The sequence below is a fragment of the Coptis chinensis genome, chromosome 7 (genome assembly GCF_015680905.1).
Source record: "Coptis chinensis isolate HL-2020 chromosome 7, ASM1568090v1, whole genome shotgun sequence".
NCBI lineage: Eukaryota > Viridiplantae > Streptophyta > Magnoliopsida > Ranunculales > Ranunculaceae > Coptis > Coptis chinensis.
The window spans coordinates 54,976,229-54,994,310 of NC_141462.1; the positions used below are offsets into that span (position 1 = coordinate 54,976,229).

The following is an 18,082-nucleotide window of genomic DNA, read 5'->3' on the forward strand; positions in this document are numbered from 1 at the left end:
ATCCATGGTATTGCAAATTGGGCTTTAGCCCTGTCGATTAAATGAATAAAATAGAGACTCATACCAATGGACGTTCGCCACGTAGGTGGGGGTCGAAACAGGAAGATTTGCCAAGAGGTTGCTAACCCACTCAGCATCATCACATGCCTTTTCTAAGGCGATTAGCTTGGATGATATCCAAGACACTCATTTTCCACCAAAGGTAAACACATAAACATTACTGGATCCAGTTTATAACATATTACCTTTCTAACAATGATGGAAATCTACTAAATATCAGTCCATAATCAATGGCTCTGCTATAGTACTTGGATAATCTGACAATATACATCAAAGTTCCTTATAAGGACACAATGGGTTATCAGCTCAGTATGCCATTAATGTAGGCAATGTCATGTCTCACATACATTATCCATCAAGTACAATTGGCTACCATTGATATTAACATATTTAGTACGAGAAAATACAAGGAGATTATTTTTCATAAGATGGATATTTGCCACAAAAGGTGTTAACACATGCTTACTATCATAATACCCATACTTTTCAATGAAAAATATTTCTACTAAGTGCTATAACAATATAATGAGACCAACATGAGTTTTAATTCCTATATTCACCAGTTATTCAATTCTGTAGTGCCCGAAATTCCCCTATACCATCCGGCCGGTCTGGTTTAAGGTACGCTGTGGCCTTCAACCATATTCAAACGTCAACATCTTGACAACTGAATATAGTAGTTACAGAAATGAGTTTAACAACATAATAAACTATAATTTTCAATGACAGTTTATGATGTGTTTCAAATAAGAATTTCTCTGTCTCATACACATTCTCAATGCTAGCACTCATGATATTAAATCATTTAAACAAAGAGAGATTAACACATATGTCTTGCTTTGCTCTAAAGAAAGTACACATTTTTTATCAACAACGGTACTTTGACATCCATATGACACTAATATGTTGTTAAATTGCTCATGCCATTTATAGGCGCTTGAATCAACTCATACAAAGATTTAACTAAATTGTATACCTTGACTCATCACACGGTACTACTTGGTATTGTAGTTCAAGACAACTACTCAACTAGAGTCTTTAGAATTCTGTAGAAGAAATTCTAGTTATATGAGCAAGGTTTCAAAATAGTATAAATCTTGTCTCTGATTGAAACCCCTTGGCTATTATTATTAGCATTGTATTTTGCAATACAAATATCACGTTTTCTCTTAAAGATCCAATTCAACCTATAGATCCCCCAATAAATCAAGAGTCCAGTTTAGAGGAGTTGCATCCTTCAAAAAGGACATTTCTCATAGACAGACAACTTCCTTATAGGTTAATGAATCTTCCTCAAGAAACATATAAACATCATCACCGTGAATGGTGGAAATACTCATTGATAGTCTTCCAAATTTCTTGTACAGAAATAATGGGATTATCTTATGTAGTTCATTATGAACATTCAACCACTCTATGCCAATTTCTCAGAAAGCACAACCTCAAATAAAATTAACATATAAGACATTCAATAATAGTGTGGTATCTACAAAATTGTTATCACGCATGATAACTAAAACAAACATAACTATTATGAGTTTCACCAATGAACATCTACTAGATAGTTCTAGGTCTCCAAAAAATATTTCTTTTAGATTCATTCACAATAGCCTTGGCAAGACACCCTCCACATTTTGAAACATTTTTGGATATGCCCAAGACCTTTCCATACTTTGTAGTTCAGTGTCTTTCCAATTATCTTGTGAGATGAACTATGGTAAAACAGTGTCATGCATATGGGTCGCCACCCCCCACAGTTCAATGGTTACTCAACCTAATCAAACTTATATGCAAAACACATTATACCGCTACAAACATTAAAAGAAACAACAACAATAATATGCACTCTTATGACAAGAATATACTTTACTCAAGTCTACGATTATGGATCATATAAAACATAGTCATATTATGTTCATGCTATCTATATGAAAGGAAATCCACAAGTGATTCAAATGAATTTTAAAGAATAGAAGAATTAGATGAAAAAGGTTTTACCCAAGATAATATCATTATCATTCTTTTTTTCATCATTCAACATTCCAACTTACATAGAGAGACAATCCACGCACTTGTACATCACCTTGGCTATTTATTCATAGTCATAGGAGGATAATGCCTAATAAGACAATCCCATGGCGTTACATCTCCTTGTCTAAAATAGTCTTTGGAGGATATTGTCTAAGAAGACAAACCATTACCTTACATCTCCTTGACTAAATTAGGTTTAAGAGGATATTGATTGTTTCCCATATTATTTCCTCTAAGTGAACAACGATGCTCATTACTTAATATATGACATGGTTAAACTTCATGTCAATGTTAAATAATGCATTCATGCCAAACATGGTAAATATCATATCATAGGTTCGGGGAAAAGTAAACTTTAACTGTACCCCTCACAACAAAAAATATATGATATTTAAGCAAATCTAGCCACTGAATATGCAAAACAACTGAGGACTCCACCTCCTCTTTTTACATGAGCTCAAGTAAGATAGAATACCCTATCAACAAGACCTCAAGTACTACCACAACATCTAATGGCTCAACCCATTAATGTCTTCAACTAGAAAAATTTACCAATAAACTATTATCAAGTTTAAAGTAAATCCACGATGATTAATATCCAAAACTAGCATGCTACACAACGTTAACATATGCTATATTGGATATAAGCTACAAGTTACTTCATCTAACATGTATTTTCACAATAGTACAATTATAACCATCGTCTAACAACACGTTCACTCAATAAAGGTAAGCAATTATGCATTGAATACATTATAATTACTATCCAAGATTTGAGTGTGGTTGATATTAACTATCTTAAAGTCTCTCTTAGACCATCTACATACATCTACATATGTACAAAGAAAATTAATATCAAACTACTTCTAGTCAAACCAATTAATTTCTCAGTGATAAACACATATAATTTGTTGACTAGGTTATTAAAGAAGTTTAAGCTTAGGTTAAGCTTAGGGATTTCCCTCCTAAGAAAACTAGCATGCAACTCAAGGCAAGAATATCACTATATAATTAAACCAAAATAATTGCAAAGAGTGAAAGAATACGATACCTAACCGATTGAAAAACCGGATTACCATATTTTCCTCCTTCTAAAAAAACAGTTCAAAAGAACTGTAATTCTAAACCAGCTCAAGACGAATTGGGTATCAAGCCTTATACCACTGGAAAGCTCTTTGAATCAGCTATCCAACACAAGAAACGGATTGCAAAACCGAGCTCTGAACTGAAAGTTATAGCAGTTTCCGTAATGAGTGACGCAGCTGTCAAAAAGACAAACTTTGACGTTTTTCTTGATAGAAATCTCATATTTGACTCCCACAAACATAGGAGAAAGGTCTACAACCATATAGGGTTTGATAAACCACAAAAGATCAATAAATATTCAATCTTTAATTGGTTTCCCTACCAAAAACGAAATTATTAGAACATTTCTAAAGTCATAACCCAATAACACAAACAATAACTCAAAGTAAAAGACTTATCTTTTGATTGTCGTATTAAAACACTCTCCTTTGTTCTACTACAAAACTCTTTCCTTAAGATTGTTAGAATAGTTGTATGAACACAGCAACTAAAGTAGAACAGAAGGAACAGTAGCAATGAAGAAACAAGGACAGCGTTACCGGGAATAACCAAGGCGCGGATTAAGAACGTCTTAAGGAAAGAAAGAAGCCCCTTCCAATGGTGCAGAAAGGTAACAGTGGAGTCTTCCTCACAGGATTCAATGGTTAACAACAGCCTGACTTTGCACTAGAACAGACTACCCTCTAGAACAGCAACATAACTCTCTCTGGCGGCTGACAGGAAGAAGAGAAGGACTGGTTTGAGTTTTCTGTTTCTCTGAGTTGAGTTTCTGATCAAGTCTATCCTCTCTATGGACTCACAGTCCTATTTATAGAGGTTAGGAGGAAGAGAGACCAACTCCTAATAGAACACTGAAACTTGCTGCTCAAGAAAAAGGCAAAACAAGTTTAGGTATTGGTCAAACCACTACCCACAACAGTAAGCCCAAGCCCAAGCCCGAACCCTACCCGATGTGGTGGATAACCAATGTGGGACTATCTACTATGCACTAAAGTGGAGAGAACACCATTTGTTCATCTCCTCCACTTTGCACACACACACTAGTGTTTAGAAATACACAAGAGATTCCAACAGAATGTTCCTTGACCCCAAATTCTATGATATTCATTGTCATCAGTAAATCTAAACATGATATACCCTCTCCCAAGAGGGGTAGCTTGCCATTCATGGTTTAACTTCCATTGTTTAGTCACATATTCCTTCACCTATTTCATATTGGTTTTTGTTAGATCCAATCTACCAACCAATGCTAGTTTACAGAACTCTAATCCCTTATCCACCTCAGCCGCCTAAATAGTAATGGTGGGGTACTTGCCTTGCTGTCCCGGGGAAGGCAAAAGGGTTGTGTGACTTGTGTCCACCTCTCTTCCAAAGGTCGGTTTTGATATTCTCGCCACGTTTGCATATGATTTTTTTTTTGTTGCTTTTGGGTAGACATCGTAGTATTTTCTTCAACAACTACTACCTCAGCAAGTTCATCATTCTTTGTTTCAACATGAGACCCATCAAGGAATCCCCAAGGACAATAGTTAAAGGTGGCTCCTTTTTGGTGAGTCACCTCGCTCACTGGTAGAGTATCACTTTCCATGTTCGCTGTGATTTCCGATTGCTCAGAGGTCAACCGCCGGTCAGGACGGTCACCCCTTTTAAAAAGGAAAGTTTTCCCTCCACGCAGGGAATTCTTATCTTTTAAAACACTAAAACGGGACAAAAACTTCTAAAAGAGGTAATAAAAGTGGAAAAGACAATCCTGTCCTTTTAGACTCTCACTCTCACTTTTAGTCATTCTCTCATTTCACTAGCAAATTTGCACTCCCACTAGAGGCTCCATATATTGCTGGCAACAAGGCCATCTCAGCTCAATGCTAATGTGACATCTCCGCTTTTAGCAACTAGGTTTTCATGTTTTCGTTGAGTTTGGATTTCCTTCTTGTAGCAGTAAATTTATGATGGATGTGCTGGTTCCATAATTTGTTCCACCATCGAACTTTATGTTTGAGCTTCCCACATTTTGGACAAATTGTTGCAAGAGTGTTACTACAAAACTTCGTCTCATAGAGTGGCATCAGTATGAGCAGAGCATCTACATAAAAAACAAAGTCTTCTAGTATATACTGATGCTTTATCTTCCGTGGTGCTCACAAAACCTTGTGAGATCCAGGCTTGCTTATGGGGTAGTTAATTGAGATGATGTACCAAAGTTTAAAAGTGCTACACATTTAAAAAATATAATATTGCAATCTTTAGGTACAAATGCGTTTGCGGACCGTGTCTATTTTTTTAATGACATTACTAATATACGTAGGTTATCTCAGTTGATAGTGGAACTAGAACTGGTGGTGTCATTCCAAACATGACTCATTTTACAATACCCATGGATATCATGAGCCATCCAAAACCACATCCCATACTTCTGAAGAAGCCATTGTGCAGACTGTTACATAATGCAAAAGGGTCGGCTAAAATACCGTATGATGATTCTTATAACAAGAGCATCGATTATTGGTATGCATTTCATTCATTCATTAGTGGTACTTTATAGCCAGGTCTAAGTTGTGTCTATAATGCCTTTGATAGTAGTATCATACTTTTCAATATTTTTCACTATTCTTTTTTTTACAGTCTACAAATCTCTACTCTATTCCGCATGGCCGCTACCAATTGGAGTCGATTTCAGCCGCCTAGAAAGGTTCATTGGACGGTTTACTCTCTTTCTTGTGCTCTTTTGGTTATTTGGTCTTAATCTAATGTTCTAGATGTTTATTAAAGAAGTCATAGAACTTCGTGGAGCTAAACTCACCGAGGGGAACACTAGTAGGGTTGCACTGGAGTCGATGGGCTCTCAACTGAAAGCGAGTAAGTGACTTACCATTGCAGTTGAGCTAGTCGCCAATCCCTCTATTACTTTCATGGGACGAACCAACCTCACGGACTCGATCGGCGAGAGAGCAACTGCTATAGTGATGAGAACGATTGAGGAACACAAATGGATCTGAGGGAAAACTGTGGTGTGTACCATTCACCATATCATTGACATATTTGAGGCGTTTGACGAGGTATGAGATTCTCAAGAGTTGAGCTAAACTCATTTTCTTGTCCTTTTTCCACTGTAACTTGGCTGATATTTTAGTATTATATGCATAATTGCAGCTCTTCCTAATGAAGCGAGGAGGAGAAGAAATATATGTTGGCCCACTGGGACACAATTCTTGCCATCTAGTTAAGTACTTTGAAGTGAGTCCTAACCCAAATCTGATCATGTGATTTTTTCCTCTTACTGAAAACTAGATATTGCTATTTCAAGGGTATAAAAGGAGTCCCAAAGATGCGAGACAAATATAACCCAACGACATGGATGTTGGAGGTGACTACTGCAGCCCAGGAAGAGAATCTCGAAATTAGATTTGCTGAAATATATAAGGGTTTAGATCTCTTTCACTGAGTAGAGTAAAGTTTCTGCTTAAGATTAACATCAATTCTTCTGGTTCTAACCTGTCTATAAAATATCTTTTCAGGAGAAACAAGCTCTTGATAAAGGTGATAGGGTTATATACTAAAAGCATTATTTTTATATTAACTCTAATTCTTTATATTTTGAATAAGAATCATATGGGCAAATGTTATGCATATTATATATGTTATTAGTTATATGCGTGTGTCTAATACTTTATGTTGTAGATGATATGGTGTGAACACACAGAAGATCATATCATCAGTACCTTATAAAGTATAAGTAATCGTTCACAACCTAGATGGATTTGGACAAACCATTGCTACGGTTGTAGTATAATCTGGTATTAGTCTATCTTGACTATAGGATTACACTAGTACACTTTGTGTGTATTGAACATGACCAAGTGAGGTTGTTTATCCTTATACTGACTATATAAGAGAACAAACGCCCCTCTGTTATTATGGATGCTTGTCCTCCTAATCGGGATATAATAATGGGCACTTACATGCATTGTACATTGCTTTAAATCATCAATGAGTGAGATTCATTTGTGAATCAACAAACTCGATGGATTGAGTAATGACATTGTATGTAAGGTGTGTTGTTGATTATAGAAGGAATCCGTGTCCCGCAAGAAGTCAAGTTGATGATGTCCCCTTGAGGAGCTCAAAAAGATTGTCATGTAAACCCTGTAGGTGGATTTATTCCGACAAGACAATGAGGTTTAGTGGTACCACTCAAGGACATAAGAAGTTGATTAATGTAGTTATCAGTAACTTGACTTAATCAACGGACATTCGATATCTTAAACACGGGGAGATCAACGAGCATATAATATGGAGCTCATAAATGCTGACACGTAATTTGGGATTAGGGCGGTAGTACAACAATGACCTTTAGTGGAATAAGCCATTTGTTGACGGACTTGGGCCGTGTGTTCGGGGCGAACATGGGAAGCCCAAGCCCGTCAGGAGGCCCAACCCTAATTTCTCCTCATGGTCCCTGTTGTAGCCTATAAATAGAATACTCTTTCTCTCTGGCCGAAATTCATTATTCACTGATTCTGAAAAAGAGGCAAGAAAAGTAGATCTGAATTCGTTTATGATCTTGAGAGAAAGAAGGAGATTGGTATATCGTTGTCTACCCAACATCCAATCTATTCTAAAGGAATACAACAGAAGATCAAGAGGTTGATTGTTGATTTCGGATTTGATAAAGCTTGGATTTTCATAGTTATCTAAATCGGATTCAAAGGTATGCTTTCCAATCACAAATCGTGAGAACCCATTAATTCCGTTGCGCATGGTTCTCGCAGTTTGTAGAAATATTGCATTCTGAATAACGGTTCCTACAAAAGGAACTTAGTGTCCCTCCTCCAAGTTCCAAGGATCTCTACTTTAGCACTCAATACTCCCAACCCATACTTACCCAGTGCATGGCTTGCTTGTGGAAACAACACTTGTCCCATCGGGCGTGATCCAAAGATATATCGCAAGCGGTACAAATATTCTTCACAATTGTTGTTGCCTTAATGTTTGGGTCAATATTGCGGAAGCAAGGTTCTCAAGCGTAAGTTAATCTCTAACTTACAAACTTTCAAGTCCTTCACCACAACATGTGTATATCGTCTATTCTTCTTGGGAAACTTGCAGGTTCAGGAAGCAATTAAGTTCGGTGCAATGGGTTCCATCTTTACAACAGTTCTGTTCATTGGGACTCAAAATGCTTCAACCGTGCAACCAGTTGTGGTTGTTTAACGGACTGTCTTTTACAGAAAAAGAGTTACGGGGATGTTTTCTGCTTTACCATATGTGGTTGCACAAGTAAGCATTTTCTGATGGGATGCATTCACACCAGGTTTTTGTGGAATTTGACTAGTTTAGCTATCATGTTAACGCATAGAAACCTGATAACCCATAAAAACTCACTTAGATTGCTCTAACTTTTTTCTTACGGTATCAATTATTTATTTCCTACTCTCGCATATATATTCATGCAATATATAGAGTACGGAATCGTTCCACTCTTAACTTTCTAGACTTAAACGAATTCAACTAATCAAACACAAAGAACAATGGTGACAGTAATGTGTGATGTGAAATTTCTATTCTACGATTATACGATGGATTCAAATAAATCTAAATTAACTAAACTAATAAAAATAGGGTTTCGATGGAAGAGAAAGTTATAGAGAAGAGTGATCAATCCACCTAATAACTAGTTTCATGCAATAATCAAATTATTCATTGAAAAGATATAGTATATAGGTTTTCACGCAATGATTCAACCTAAAGCCTCAACCTTTATCATCCCTAGCAACAACCTACATCTCTATAGCCATTATTACTAGCATGTAGGATTATTACAACCAAGTTTCTCGACTTAATTACAACAATCCCTAGTGTAATTTATCATATGCTTATTTTGGAAGTCATACAATAAACTAAACTCGTTGAAATACATATACAATTAAATAATTCTACTAAGCAATCTATTCCTCATTAGGTTTCATAATCACTCTCTCTAATGGGGGGATTAGCCTCATATCATTGGATTAATTAAACTAAAATAATGAAAGGAAAACATAATGTAAATTAAACTAAACTTGATTAAACAAATAGAACAAGTCATTATTGAATAAGTATTAAACTCTATTAATTTATTTGAATAATAACAATAATAATTCAAAATGAATTAAAACTAAAATTAAAACTAATTTAGAACTAAGATTATGAATAACTACTTACTAAATTAAAACAAACTAATTACGAATTTAAGACAACTAAATCTAAATTAAGAATTGAATTAAAAACTAAATTGAAATGAAAAACTAATTCTTTATTATAAAACTAAATTTGATTCTAAATAATAATCTACCTTGTTCTAAAACTAATTAATTGAATGTAAAAAAACTAGATCTAAAACAAGTTATTTGAACTAATTAATGGAGTCTAACCTCATTTTCTAAATCTAGATCTAGGTAATCTTAAGAGTTAAGTCTTCTCCATACAAATGGAGGAGACCGGATCCACTTTTTTGTGCATGGGCTGAAGAGCCATGTTTTGGGCCAAAAAATCGAGCCCAAAACCCAATTTCTTCAGTCTACAAAGGCCTTTTCAGTTAGATTTGACTTCTACAGACTTTTTGCCTACTTTTACTCCTCTGATTGGGTCAAGAATTGGACCATTGGAAATCACTTTCCGAGCCGGTCATTTTGACATAAGGTAGGCCCAATTCCGAGGTCTGAGTCCAAAGATACGGCCTTCGAAAGTTCTGCTGACTTTTATGCGCTGTTTCTGCGCGTGTTGACTTTGACTTTTCAGCTTTGACCGGGATTTAAAAAGGCTTTTTCGTCTTGAATCTTGGCCTTTTATCATAGAACTTCTTAGCAACCAATCCTTGGTTCTTTATCTCGCAAAATGGACGCATTTCTGCACATATTCAACTCTAATGCCTGAAATACACAAAAGCACGATAACAGTACTAACTCTTACTTATTAATCACATAGGTCTAAAGCAATATTGTTAAAGAGGTTAAAACTACAGTTTTGGGCTCTTATCAAACCACCCCCGAACAGCATTTTGCTTGTCCTCAAGCAAATATGAGAAATTAGAATAAGTGACCAAAAATAGAGTTCTAACTAATCTCGTTTCGCCGAGTGCGATTGCATTGACCATATGCAACAAGGCCTTAAACCACTAGAAATTCTTTAGTGGACGAGTTATAGCCTCGTGAGAGTTTTCCAGTGAAGGTACTTACAAACTTCATCTATACTACAACGACTAAGAAATAACACTATTGTTTTCTTATTTATGTCTCAATGATCTATGCATCTCACTAGTATTTAAACAAGAATGATCATTCTAAAACTTAAACTAATACATGCATAATAATCAAATCATCTTAAGATAAGCAACTATACAATGAACTATGATATGAAATGCAATGACGGGTTCGTTTCTGAAACTTTTGGGTAGCGTGCCTAAGTAGGTTCTCACAAGGAATGTGTCAAAACACATAACACTCTGATTTTTCCACTCAAGTTTGCTAACTCCAGTGTGTAGTGGGCACACATTTTCTCACAATCTCAATGACAATCCAAGGAAGCTGAGGTCGATCAAACACATCTACCACTTACTATCACACCAACCTATTCCTAATTGAGTTAGAGGTCTTTATTAGGTGATACGGGGTAGGTATTGGTTAAAGAAGGAAGAAAATGGATATTCAAAAAGACAAGTCTGAGAAAATAGGGTCTTTATATTATGTAACTAGAGAAAACCTCGTTCTTTTGCTTCTATACTTTGTTTCCATTCTTAGCCTTTTTATTTTGGCTTTTTGACTCCTTTTATTCTATTTTTGGAGTTTTTATTTTATTTTATTTTCTTTGGATGAAAACTTTTTTTTTTTTTTTTTTTTTTTTTTTTTCTTTTTTTGAAGCAACTAACTAATTTTTGTTTCCACATGTTTTTCTCTTTTCTTTTCTTCACTCATCTTATTTCTCAGACTTATCTAGATAGGTAGGCTGATTTTATTTTTTATTTTGTTTTATTGAGTAAAGGATTTGTAGTTTGTGAAAAGGCTAATGAAAGGCTCAGTGGGGCGACTAGAGGATAATAAATTTCATATAGGTGTGAATTTTTGGATATATCGATCTAAAGAGAGCCTAAATTCTCGCTTAGGATATGGTGTGGTGTTCAAGCAAGTGGATGTGTGATTTCTCTACTAAGAATTTACTTCTCCCTTGTGTCATCACTCAGATATTTCACTCTTATGAGGCTTTTAGGCTAGATGCTCACAGGATATGTATTAAGTACTCTAACCTAGGTCTCAGAAAAATACCGCCAAGTACAATCAAAGATGCTCATGCAAGATGTTCATGAAAAGATGCAATAACTATTACCTATATATTAATCTATGTTTCAAAAATTAAATCCTAATTCAAATACTACGTGAGATTTCTAGACTAATATCATCATGGAGAAGGGAACAATACTATTATTACTAAGTGCCTAGTGTAAATAATATTTATGATTTTTATTTTTTTATAAAGAAAAGTGCGTAATTTACATCTTAAAAGTGCACAATATTTGCAAATGTTTTTATCCCACCCCTAAACAATCGAACACTTTGTCCTCAAAGTGTAAAAAGATAAGGAAAGAATTTACCATAGAAACGTGGCAAAAATTGGCAGTACCTATAACAAAAATATTGTAAAGATGATATGATAACATGAAACACAATTAAATTGTTAGGTACTAACTAACACAAACTCTACTGGAGTAAACATGACAGGCAAAGAGTGACAAAAAGATTTGAAATGAAATACCAAAATACGCCACCCCCAAACAAAATTGGAAAACTCTTTTTAAGTTTGAAAATGTTTGTTTGGCCTATACTCTAGAAAGGTGGTATGTTACAAAAAATTATATGAGTCTTTTTAAGTCAGATTCCCTAGACTTAATGTAATATATATGTATTAGCATGCAGTTTACCATACATTAATAATCTAAATAATTGTGGATCTTTCCATAAATAGTTAACACGTAATGCACCACCAAACAGAATTAAGCACCAAGATTTTCTATGGCATGGCTTAGTAGAATGGGAGTGAATTCTGATGGATCTAGAACCCAATCGAGCATAAAATTTCTTCTTTTTCTTTGAACGAAAAGGTGTCCATGTGAATGATCGTGAGAAAATGGATGGTTGTAGAAGATATGTAGGGTATGGATAAGTTTTAGATTGAAGGAATGGAAAAAATGAGTGCGTGGTTTTAGCATAAAACTTATTGGTGGCAAGGGTTGGTATTAGCACACATCTGAAAATGAAGGTATCAGGTGGCTCTTTAGGTAGTTCTTGAGAGGGTGGATCATAACAGGCTCTTAGAAACTCGTCGAATTTCTCATCTAGGTTGTTTGCATCTATATAATTATGTTATTCGTCTCCATCTTTGAGGAATTCATCTATCTCATCTATTGTGAGATTGACTCCATCTCTCATAGGGTCGGAAGGCAGGGTGGAAAATTCTGTCTCTAATTCATGTTTGTTCAAGGAGTCAAAATTGTGATCTTTGTCTTCTTCCATAAAAGGGGTATCTACTAGTGTGGGGACGAGATCGTCAGAAGTACTAATGTGATATATAAAACTTTCAATAGACTTAACTTCACCTTCTACAGGAAAACCTAGTTGCCTATGCTTTTGTCTAAACATGTTAACATCCACAGAAAGATTTCCAAAAGAAAGAGTCATTGAGCCATCCCGACAATTGATTTGGGCATTGGCGGTTGCCAAGAAAGGACGCCCTAAGATGATGGGAATGGAATCATGAGCAACTTCGTGTCAAGAATAACAAAGTCAATTTGGATAGTAAAAATCCTACACTTTAACGAGAATGTTTTCAACTACACCCTTGGGATACGTAATAGAACGATCGGCCTAACTGCAAAGTCATTTTGGTTGGTTGAAGTTTTGTTAGACCTAGTTGTTTATATAAATAAAAAGGGAGTAAGTTAACACTCGCTCTTAGGTCTAATAAAGCAGCTGTTATGAAGGTATCACCAAAGGTGTATTTTACAGTAGGACGACCAGGGTCTTTGTACTTAACAATTCCGTTATGTTCAGATAAAGAGGGATATTGTTCAGTTAAGAAGGCTTCATTGGGTATGTTAGTTTTCCTCTTCTTGGTGCACAACTCTTTTAGAAACTTACCGTGTCCAAGTAGACTTTTTATAGCATCTAGAAAAGGTAGGTTTATAGTCAGATTTTTAAACACTTCCCTAATCTCATCAAAATTTTCGTCCTTTTTAGACACAATTAGTCTCTCAGGATACGGTGGTTTATCTCTATATTTAGCAATATTATTAGTCTTTGCTTTATCTCTAACCGTTTTCCATCTAGGTGTCCATATTGGAACCTCTACAGGTGTAGGGTCTTCAATTTCTATTATTATTGGGTCTTGTAAGGTTTTCCCTTTTGGTTGTGGTTTAACTGGTACTTCTACAATTGTAGGGTCTTCAGTTTCTATTACAATATTTGGTATGGTTTCATTTTCAGCTTCTGTTTGCGGGTGTTCTTCAGGCATAGTTACTTTGTTATCAACTACTTTCCCTAATCGAAGGGTAGTGACTGCCTGTAGGTCCCCTTAGTTTATATTACCATTCAGATTGAATCTTGTTTATTTCAAAGGCGGTGTTTGTTGACTTAGGATTAGGCACTGCTTGACCTAAAAACACGCCTGTTTGGTTATTATTTTGGTTAGGAGACATGTCAATAACTTTTTGGCACAAAGATTGCATCATTTACATCGTTTGTTTCATTATATTAGAGTTTTGATCATGCTGATCTTTCATCAAGTTGGAGTTTTGTTGCATAATTTGATTTTGTTTTTCCAACAAGGTCGCTACTAATTTGTCTGTAGATGGTTGAACTGAAATTAAGGCTTGTTGAGCGTTCATGTCTTGATGTTGATAGTTCTGGGTCATGGGCACTAAACCTCTATTCTGGTCACCTAAGTTTCCTTGTCCTTGATGTTGAGTTAATTGGTTGAAGTGTGACGGTTGTGGTGGTGGTTGTGCATAGACAAGAGGACAATAGAAGTCGGAATGCTCAAGACTAAAACAGACATTACAACGAGTAGATTTAATGCTCATGACTGGATTGGGTTGTTGTTAAACAGAGATGGCATCTACCTTTTTAGTGAGGGCATCGATAAGAGTTTTAAGCTCGGAATCAGGTTTAACCTCAAAAGAAGAAGGAATGGAGCGGGAAGAGTCGTTACCTCCTCAATTGTTGTTTCTCTTAGATTGATCTTCTAAGAGTATATAAGCCTCCAAGGCTCCTTTACTAAGAAAACTACCCCCAGTCATGATATCTAGAACCTCCTTATGACAATGTAAAAGCCCCTTGAAGAAGGCACAAACAAGTGTGTCTTTCGCAAGATTATGATGCGGGCATTCAATGAGAAGATCATTGAAACGATTCCAGGCCTCTGAAAAAGATTCATGAGGATTCTGGCGGAAGAAATGAATCTTTTGAATAATTTTATCTGTCTTTAGTGGTGGGTAAAACTGTTCCATGAACAATTGAACAAGATTAGCCCAGGAGTCCACAGAGTTTGGCGTTTGGCCAGTTAACCAAGACGCCGCCTTGCGGCTAGGGTGAATGGAAACACCCTAAGTTTAACTTGATCCAGACTTACGCTAGGGTGATGGAATGTAGTGAGAACTCGTTCTATCCTATGCATATGCTGGTAAGGCTTCTCGTGGTCTAAACCATGAAAAACCGGTAACAAGTTAAATATATTAGGGGGAATTCGAAAATCCCCCACTAGATCTGCAAGAACGATGCACGACTTAGGGCCATCGTTTAGGGCTTTATAAAAATCAGAGAGAGGAGTTTCTTGTTCTTTAGGCATTGATGCAGGTGTAGTGTGTGAAATTCTAGATAGGCGTGTGGTATTTATATCTACAAAAAACAAACCCGATTATACTAGAATTAAAACTCCTCTGACAGAAGAGGCGAGGAATGGAAGAAGGAGTACCTGAATGCCTCCTTGCTACGCGTTTGAATAGCATCTTGTATACGCGATCTCAGTATTTGTATGATGTTAGAAACACTGAATAACTTGAAGAAATGAAAATTTGGACTGACCTATGAAAATCGGGCTGCTCTAGAAAAGGCGGTGTATTTCGAAATAACCTTGGTTGGTAGCTGGTCGCTCTGTCTAACTCAAGTTCTAGGTTCTTCAGCGCTAGGCGCGCTCATAATTTTCTATGGTATGGCCTGGGTCACGCTCTTGCTTGACACAATGTCTAGGCGGTTGAGCGCGGGGCGAGCTTGGAAATAGGCTATCTAGGGCCCGGGTCGCGCTCGTGCTTGACACAATGTCCAGGCGGTTGAGTGTGGGGTGCGCTCCAAAAAATTTGAAATTTTTACAGTAGTTTGCTAAGACGTCTATCAAGTAGCCTATAAAATTTCAGATCAATCGGAGCTATGAAAGTCCTTCTACTTCCCTTCAAAGTTTGTGAAACAGTTTTCAGACAGAATACAAACAACTAAATGGTTAACCAATCAAAACAGAGACAAAAATCTCCAGAAGTTTACTGGAGACTCCTGACAGATTATGGGTATTCCTGTAAAAAGTTTAGAGCAATTGGAGTTCTACAAACTCTCCTTATCGGCTGTTGTTCCAGAAATTAAGTGTTTGCAAAACTGCAGAAACACACTGGAAATACTTCACTAGTTAGGAGGTCAAAACAAATCAAAAACTCATCAAATATTTACTAAAAACTCCTGACTTAGGATAGATACTCCTGTAAAAAGTTTAGAATTTTTGGAACTGCCTAAGTAACCTTACTCGTCTGTTTTTCAAGAACTTACGGTTTGAAAACTGAAATGCAGCAATGTAAAGATCGTATATGTTCACAAGGTAAAACAATTAGGAAAATTCTGAAAATATTCCGGTAAATCAATAACACCTTAAATAGTATATCTGAAAAGTAGTATATCTTTAAAACTAAAATTAAAACTAATTTAGAACTAAGATTATGAATAACTACTTACCAAATTAAAACAAACTAATTATGAATTTAAGACAATTAAATCTAAAATAAGAATTGAATAAAAAACTAAATTGAAATGAAAAACTAATTCTTTATTATAAAACTAAATTTGATTCTTAATAATAATCTACCTTGTTCTAAAACTAATTAATTGAATGTAAAAAACTAGATCTAAAACAAGTTATTCGAACTAATTAATGGAGTCTAACCTCCTTTTCTAAATCTAGATCTAGGTAATCTTAAGAGTTAAGTCTTCTCCATACAAATGGAGGAGACCAGATCCACCTTTTCGTGCATGGGCTGAGGAGCCGTGTTTTGGGCCAGAAAATCGAGTCCAAAACCCAATTTCTTCAGTCCACAGAGGCCTTTTCAGCTGGATTTGACTTCCATAGACTTTTCACCCATTTTTGCTCCTCTAATTGAGTCAAGGCTTAGACCATTGGAAAGCTCTTTTCGAGCCGGTCGTTTTGACATAAGGTAGGCCCAATTCCGAGGTCTGAGTCCAAAGATACGGCCTTCAAAAGTTCTGCTGACTTTTATGCATTATTTTTGCCTGCGTTGACTTTGACTTTTTAGCTTTGACCAAGCTTTTTCTCCTTGAATCTTGGCCTTTTATCATAGAACTGCTTAGCAACCAACCCTTGCTCCTTTATCTCGCAAAAGAGACGCATTTCTATACATATTCGACTCCAATGCCTGAAATATACAAAAACACGATAACAGTACTAACTCTTATTAATCACATAATTGGTATAAAGCAATATTGTTAAAGGGGTTAAAACTACAGTTTTGGGCTCTTATCAAAACCACGACAATCTTTTTCTCTGACGTGTATGTCCCCACCCCACCCCAAATTTTTTCCTCTATATCCATCTCTGTTACACATGCCAATGACAATACAACACTACAAAATTTGGAAAGCCATTGGTGGTACTGGGTATTTGGTATACTAGTGGGGTGGGGGTATGGGGGTATTAATTGGATTACTTTGGTGGTGAATTGTTTGACTTAAGAATTTTATTGGTTAAAAACATAAAACCTAGCATATATGTAGTGTTCTTATTTCTATTACTATACTCGGAGTTGGTTTGGAGTGCTTATTAATTAGTTTTGGTTCTTTTTTATTTTGAGGATTCTGGTTACATAAGAGAATTCACTTATAATGTAGTTTATTCTATGTTCATGGATCTGAAAATATAGAATTAAATTGTTCAGATTGGAAAACCAGTTAAAAGTTATGTATGGATGATTGTTGGTTATTATTGCGTCATCAATATTTGAGAATTATGACTTATGAGTGTGTTTCTCAAAATTGTCAATATGTCCATTTCACCATATTAATCTCAATAATTCTCACCTAAATGTTGTCTGAGCTATTTTATTTCTGAAAACAAAATCTAATTTATAGTTAGAGCCAAATACCATATAAATATAGGCAAAGGAGAGTGTAGCTGAACTGGGGAAGACGAAAGCCTTATTTACAAATTTGAACCAATTAAGGTATGCCCTTATAGGTATTTTGAGATTAAACCATATGTTATGATGTCGTTGGTTGTGTTATTTGTGTTGGTTGAGAATTTGATATGATGGGAGGTTTGAAACTATTTGTGGTGAAGTTTGGGTTGGGTTGGTGCGCTGGGGCATGAACATGGACAATGCTTAGCATTAAAGCAGCGACACATCTTATATACTTGTACAACCTAAAATATACGCTGGCCGTGAGTTTTGAATTTTAGTTCTTAAGTTTTTCTTTGTTACCATCCCCGACCATTTGTGTTTCACTGTTTAAGCCGTGGCAAGATTACACTGCCTGCTGAGATCAAAATTACATGTTAGTACTTGGTATAGTTGAGTTTGTTGCTAGTGAAATAACTAGTTTGGTCTTTT

The 18,082-nt window shown here is 35.8% G+C and overlaps 1 long non-coding RNA gene and 1 other non-coding gene across 2 annotated transcripts; both read left to right on the forward strand.

The window, feature by feature from the left end:
- The first annotated feature begins 6,172 nt into the window (after positions 1-6,172).
- LOC147488012 (uncharacterized) lies at positions 6,173-8,096 on the forward strand. Its single transcript, XR_015200668.1, has 5 exons — positions 6,173-6,233; positions 6,328-6,411; positions 6,482-6,599; positions 6,693-6,714; positions 7,989-8,096. It is a non-coding gene; the product is annotated as an uncharacterized LOC147488012 (long non-coding RNA).
- Positions 8,097-14,570: 6,474 nt separating this feature from the next.
- On the forward strand, positions 14,571-14,677 carry LOC147488013 (small nucleolar RNA R71). Its single transcript, XR_015203341.1, has one exon. It is a non-coding gene; the product is annotated as a small nucleolar RNA R71 (small nucleolar RNA).
- Positions 14,678-18,082: the final 3,405 nt, after the last annotated feature.